This window comes from Lampetra fluviatilis, chromosome 41 (genome assembly GCF_964198595.1).
Source record: "Lampetra fluviatilis chromosome 41, kcLamFluv1.1, whole genome shotgun sequence".
Taxonomy (NCBI): domain Eukaryota; kingdom Metazoa; phylum Chordata; class Hyperoartia; order Petromyzontiformes; family Petromyzontidae; genus Lampetra; species Lampetra fluviatilis.
In genome coordinates this window covers 9,379,493-9,386,042 of record NC_136315.1, presented here as the reverse complement: position 1 = coordinate 9,386,042, position 6,550 = coordinate 9,379,493, and the positions used below count along the sequence as shown (strand labels likewise).

Genomic DNA, 6,550 nt, shown 5'->3' with positions numbered 1-6,550 from the left:
AAAACATCGCATGTAATCATTGTGATTTGAAGTTTTCGTGACTGCAGGAATCCATTCTCTTTGGTTCTTTCGGTAAAGTCGCGTAGGTAGTAAATTAATCGATCACGACGTTTCGATCGCAACACAAGCAACCGTCATCAGGTGAAACTGCGTCAGCAGTTTGTGTTGCGATCGAAACGTCGTGATTGATTAATTTTCTCTTTACGTGACTTTACCTTGTAAGGGTACGGATATAGGGCCAGGGGAGACGCATATGCTGAAGAGAATCAACTGACTGATGTGTTTGTGTTTGAATGCGAGACTTCAACGTATCCACATCATCAAATAAACGAATGTACAACGGTAGGGAACGCTGCTGCTGCTGTGTTGGCTGTGGTGCGCGAACAACAACAAACAACAAACAACAACAACAATAAACACTCAACTCGTTCGTCAAAATCACCGCCACGGTGTAATAGAAACAAACGCTTCGAGAGGCGACGTGTTGGGCGATGTCTCCTCTTCTTCTTCTTAGCACGAAACTCCCTGTGCTGGAGGTGCAGTGAAGAAGGTCCATCTCCCGAAACGTCGTCTATTGTACATTTTATTTTAAAGCCGCCCAGTGTTATTGTCGAATGTGTTGAGTTGTTGTTGTTGTTGTTGTTGTTGTATCATCTCAACGTGGTCGATAAAACGAGTACCAACTTTGTGGTGGGTCAACGGGAGTCGTCCGGTAAATCTCCCAAAGGGTGGAGGAGGAGGGCATTGGATCGGCACCCAGAGGCTGGCGACCAGGGGGGTGTGGTGATAGCGGTGATGGTGGTGATGATGATGATGGTGATGATGATGATGGTGGTGATGATGATGATGGTGATGATGGTGATGATGATGATGATGGTGATGATGGTAATGGTGATGATCATGGTGATGATGATGATGGTGATGATGATGGTGATGATGGTGATGATGATGATGGTGATGGTGATGATGATGATGGTGGTGATGGTGGTGATGATGGTGGTGATAATGATGATGGTGGTGGTGATGATGATGATGAGTCCTTGAGAGAGAGGGGTCCTTGTGAGATCGAGTGGCACCTTTGCACCCGCGACGGGATGATGGTCGGGGGCAGGAAGCCATGTCGAGGTCCGTGCCGCCATCACCCGTGACCTCGACGATGACCTTTCGGCTGCGCAAGGTGCGACGGACACCTGAAACCTCGGCCCGTGTGAGCAAGCAGCCGCGTCAATGTGACGACGACGATGACGATGACGATGACGCTGTCGATGATTCCACGACGGGACGAGGCTCTGCTAACGGTGCCGCGATTCCACCCCGGCAGGAGCGGGCATGCACCAGCGACCCTGCCACTGCGTGAAGCTCCTCTCCGCCGAGTACACGGCGCGCCTGCGGGCCGGCCACCTCTCGTGCATCTACCCGGCTCGGCCAAGCAGCCACGGCTGCCCGAGCGCCGTCGTGTGAGTGGCCTCGGCACGCAACAACAACAACAGCAACAACAACAACAGCAACAACAACAACAGCAACAACGGGGTGGCGGGCAGGGGCGGTGTGGAACTAACAGCCAGAGGTCGCAAACGGGTTTTGATTCCTTACCCGTACCCATACCCGGCCGCACCAGGGTCGCAAATGGGTACCCGTACCTTACCCGGCCGGGTACGGATACCCGCTACCCGTACCCTACCCGAAATGAGTGACAAACGGTTACTCACCAGTGACTCACGGCCTACCCGTACCCGGACCCGGCCGCACCAGGGTCGCAAACGGGTACCCGTACCTGGCCGGGTACGGGTAGCCGGGTATCGGGTAGGGTACGGGTATCGGGTACCCGGTTGCGACCTCTGCTAACAGGGCAGTGACAACGACGACCCTTAATGGGTGCTCGCTAACAGCACCGCACCCCCCCACCCCCACAAACCGATGCGAAACAAAACAAGAGACGGCTTTGATGTCGGTATCGGTGGGAATCTGGTTACCCGATGGCTTTGATGGGTGATGGGACGCCGCTCTGATCTGCACTCGGCGCAGTGCCCGTGTGAGTGGTGGCGAGAGAAGGGCACCCCGATGATGAGGCTGTGCCCTCTCATCGTTTCTGCTGCTCCGCGAAGTGATTGATGTGCTCTCAAGAAGGGGACACGCTGTCTGCGACGTGAAATCGGCCAGGGTGATTGATGGTGCAGTACTCACTGATTCGCTCCTGACACTCACCACTCACTCACTGGGGGGTAGTCGCCTTCTTATCACTTTCTGTCGCTACTACCACGGCGACTGCTACCCTGAATTAACGTTTTTGGGTTAGATCGCGTTATTTATAAATGTGTCGTAACCCTCCACCACCCGACACGGCCAATCAGCCGTGTCGGGTGGTGGAGGGTGATGCTGGATGCAATTACCAGCGAAACGTCGCACTATTCAAAAATTGTAAATGTTGTGGTTTCACGCTTCAACACACCGGTGGGCTAAAGTAGTGAACTATTTGTCTTTTGTCAACGTGACACTTTTTTTTGCTGATTGGCCGTGTCGGGTGGTGGAGGGTTACGACACATTTATAAATAACGCCATCTAACCCAAAAACGTTGATTATGTTACCCTGAACTTCACTCGCTGGGGCTCTCCCAGCCGTCACACTGCAGGTCACCACAACACACTCACTCACCTACTCACCCGCTAACTAACCCGCTCACCCATCCACTCACCCGCTCACCCATCCACTCACCCGCTCACCCATCCACTCACCCGCTCACTCACCCACCCACCCACCCGCTCACTCACCCACTCACTCACCCACCCACTCACTCACCCATCCACTCACCCGCTCACTCACCCATTCACTCACCCACTCACTCACTCACCCATCCATTCACCCGCTCACTCAACCACTGACTCACCCACTCACCCGCTAACCCACCCGCTCACCCACCCACTCACCCGGTCACTCACTCACTCACTCACTCACCCACTCACTCACCCGCTCACCCACTCACTAACCCACTCACTCACCCGCTAACTAACCCGCTCACCCACCCACTCTCCCGCTCACCTACCCCACCACCCGCTCACCCATTCAATCACCCGCCTACTCACCCGCTAACCCACCCGCTCACCTACCCCACCACCCGCTCACCCACCCGCTCACCCACCCACTCACCCGCTCACCAACCCACTCACTCACTCACTCACCCACCCACTCACTCACTCACCCACCCACTCACCCGCTCACTCACTCACCCATTCACTCACCCGCTCACCCACTCACTCACTCACCCACCCACTCACTCACCCACCCACTCACCCACTCACCCACCCACCCAGCCACTCACCCGCCCACCCACTCACTCACCCACTCACTCACCCACCCACCCACTCTCCCGCCATCGTCTCGTTTCCCAGCTCTCCCGATAACCGCGCGCAATCGAAGGCGTCTGTCAAGGCTTATCGACTACAACGTGGCCGTGACGATCACAGAGCTGTTTGGTTGTTGGGCATGTGCTCAGCAACTGTGTAAAGTGCTTAGTATGATGATGATGATGATTACGAGTGCCACACTGTTATTAACGAATGCGTTGGATGTTGTGTTTGTTTGTGTTGTTGTTGTTGTTGTTTTAGTGCCAAACTGCGCCAAGGATTGTCCGTGTGCTTGAGCCTCAAAGAGAAGAGGGTCCGGCGATGGGTGGCAGGGTCCGAGTGGTGAGTCGAAGGTTACGCGGAGGGTCTCGCGAGATGAATCCGCACGTTCGGTGTGCGGTGTGCGTGTGTGTGCGTGTGTTGTGTGCGTGTGTGCGCGTGTGTGCGTGTGCGCGTGTGCGTGTATGCGCGTGTGTGTGCGTGTGTGTGCGCGAGTGTGTGTGTGCGTGCGTGCGTGTGTGCGTGTGTGTGTGTGTGCGTGCGTGTATGCGCGTGTGTGCGTGTGCGCGTGTGCGGTGCGTGTGTTGACTTTCGTTCACGCCGTACGTAACCAGGCGTGCTCATCGGTGATGCGGTGGAGGTGGGGGACATCAAGCGCAGCAGCAAGGGGCGAGCTTCGCTGCGAGTCTCGGACTCGGCCTGCAGCGATGTTGCTGCTCGGTGCCAAGTGAAGTTTAAACAAAAACAATCAGATTTGGCAGAATGTGGCCCGTGACGCCGCAACGCGAAGTCCTCGACACTGAGTGGCGATTCGCTTCGTGCGGGTATCGCGAGCCGCTCGGAGGCCAGCAAACTCCCCACACTCCCGGAGAACCCCAACTTCATCGCAACGCGATCACATCCGAAGCGACGGCTTCCTCTCTCTCTCTTTCTCTCTCCTTTTTTTACGATCAGAAGGAACAAGAAGATGCTTGATGTAGTCGGCACTTTGCTTCGTTCATCATTTCGTGTTTTTGTGTTTTTTTCACTGCTTTGCTTTATGAAAGATTTCACAAAAGACTTCACGCTCTGCTCTCCTCCTTCTTACCCATTCCCCCCCCCCCCTCTCTACCCCCCCCCCTCTCTCTACCCCCTCCCTCTCTACCCCCCCCCCCTCTCTCTACCCCGCTCTCTCTCTCTACCCCCCCTCTCTCCCTACTCTATGTTTATGTCCCCCCTGTCTCTCTCCACTCGTCTCTCTCTCCGTGCATCTCAAACATTCGCCTGCGTCTGTATAGACATTAGAGCTCGCTGTACATTGAATCTCTCTGCGACGCCAAAAGGGGCTCGAACCAGGACATCAGCGGCGCTGGCTCCAGGGTCTCCCCCACACGGCCATCATGACCCCCCTCCCCTCTCGAGCCACACGGACACGACGCGGAGTGCGGTTTGAGGAGTTGTTGTTGTAATTCGCTGCCAGGGCAGCCTCTCATTGTATTTGGCAGTGAAACATGAGCACAGGAACATTCCTTCCCGCTAGGCAGGTCTCCTGCAAAGACGTGCACGTGTGTCCTTGGGTGTGTGCGGGTGTGTGTGTGCACGTGTGTGTACTGGTGGTGTGTACGTGTGTGTGTGCGTGTGTGTGTGCGTGTGTGTGTTCGTGTATGTACGGGTGTGTGTGTGCACGTGAGACATTGTGTGTGTACGGGTGTGTATGTTCGTGTGCGTACGTGTGTGTGTGTGCACGTGTGTGTACGGGTGTGTATGTTCGTGTGTGTACGTGTATGTACGTGTGTGTGTGTACGGTGTGTGTGTACGGTGGTATGTCTACGTGTGTGTGGGTGTGTGTACGTGTGTACGTGTGTGTACGGGTGTGTGTGTGTATGTGTACGTGTGTGTACGGGTGTGTGTGTACGTGTGTGTGTGTGTGTGCACGCGTGGAGAACAGTGGCGGAGTAGTTAGCGCGCTGCGCTACGAATCTGGCGACCCGACATCAGTAAAGATTTATCTGAACCGATCCTGGGCCCCTCTAGGTCGACTCAGCCTCAAATGAGTACCTGGTACGGTGTGTAAACATCGTCACCGGGGAGACAAAGGCGGCCCCGGGGTGATGCTGGCCACCCACCCTCTCGTGCGCCGTGCCAGCATTCATAGGTGCTCTCTAACAGCACTTGCCCGAACAGTGTATTAAGGCTATACGGGGGATATTTGTCTTTGTCTACTTGCCACTTTCCCTCTGCGCGTGTGAGTTTATCTAAGTGTTTATGAGTGTGCGTAGCCAGTTGTTGTTGTTAGCCGGAGATGTTTGTGCGCGTTGATGGCTGTGTCCGTGTTTGTGCGCTACGGGGATGGGTGGCGCAGTGGTTAGCGCACTGCCCTACGAACTCGCCGACCCGAGCTCGATTCCCGCTCGCGGCCAACATCGCTGACGAATCTACTCCTGGGTCTCCCCGAAGTTAAATAGGCAATATATATATTTTAAATAAAACACACACAGAGACACAGACATCAATATCTCATGAATCAGAGCAGCGATACGGCCACGGGCGCTTCTGACTGACACCGCCTCGGTGCGCGGCATTGAATAGGGCGGCTCGCTCGGCAAAGCGAGCCGGGCGAACGCGTCCCAACACGTTCCGTCGCGAGGCGGCCACACGAGGGGTCGACCGCTGTGCCCTTTGCTGCGTTGTGCGCGACCAGCGGCGGCCACGGCAAGAGAAGCGCGCGCGGGAGGAGGCGCATCCACTGCTGCCACTAGCGGCCGACCCCCTCTCGCACGCCGACTGCCCAGGAGGACCCCGGGAAAGAGCAAGACGACACAAGACGACACAAGACGACACAAGACGACACAAGACGACACAAGACGACACAGACGACACAAGACGACACAGACAACACAAGACGACACAAGACGACACAAGACGACACAAGACGACACAGACAACACAAGACGACACAGACAACACAAGACAACACAAGACGACACAAGACAGCACAAGACAACACAATACAACACAAGACAACACAAGACAGCACAAGACGACACAAGACGACACAAGACGACACAATACGACACAAGACGCGCCCCTGCACGGCGTTGTCCAACAGAACGCGCGCTGCCTCTTTGACCGGTGACACATTCACGTGTTTTTTAATTCAGTTCCAAGCGGCACTGTTTGCGTCTGTGCGGCAGCAGGTTTGCGAGCTGCTGTCGGCCCGGTTCGCGCG

At 55.5% G+C, this 6,550-nt stretch overlaps 1 long non-coding RNA gene across 1 annotated transcript; it reads left to right on the top strand.

Moving 5' to 3' along the window:
• The first annotated feature begins 2,427 nt into the window (after positions 1–2,427).
• Positions 2,428–6,147, top strand: LOC144946612 (uncharacterized). Its single transcript, XR_013639914.1, has 3 exons — positions 2,428–2,630; positions 3,604–3,684; positions 6,023–6,147. It is a non-coding gene; the product is annotated as an uncharacterized LOC144946612 (long non-coding RNA).
• The last annotated feature ends 403 nt before the right edge of the window (positions 6,148–6,550 follow it).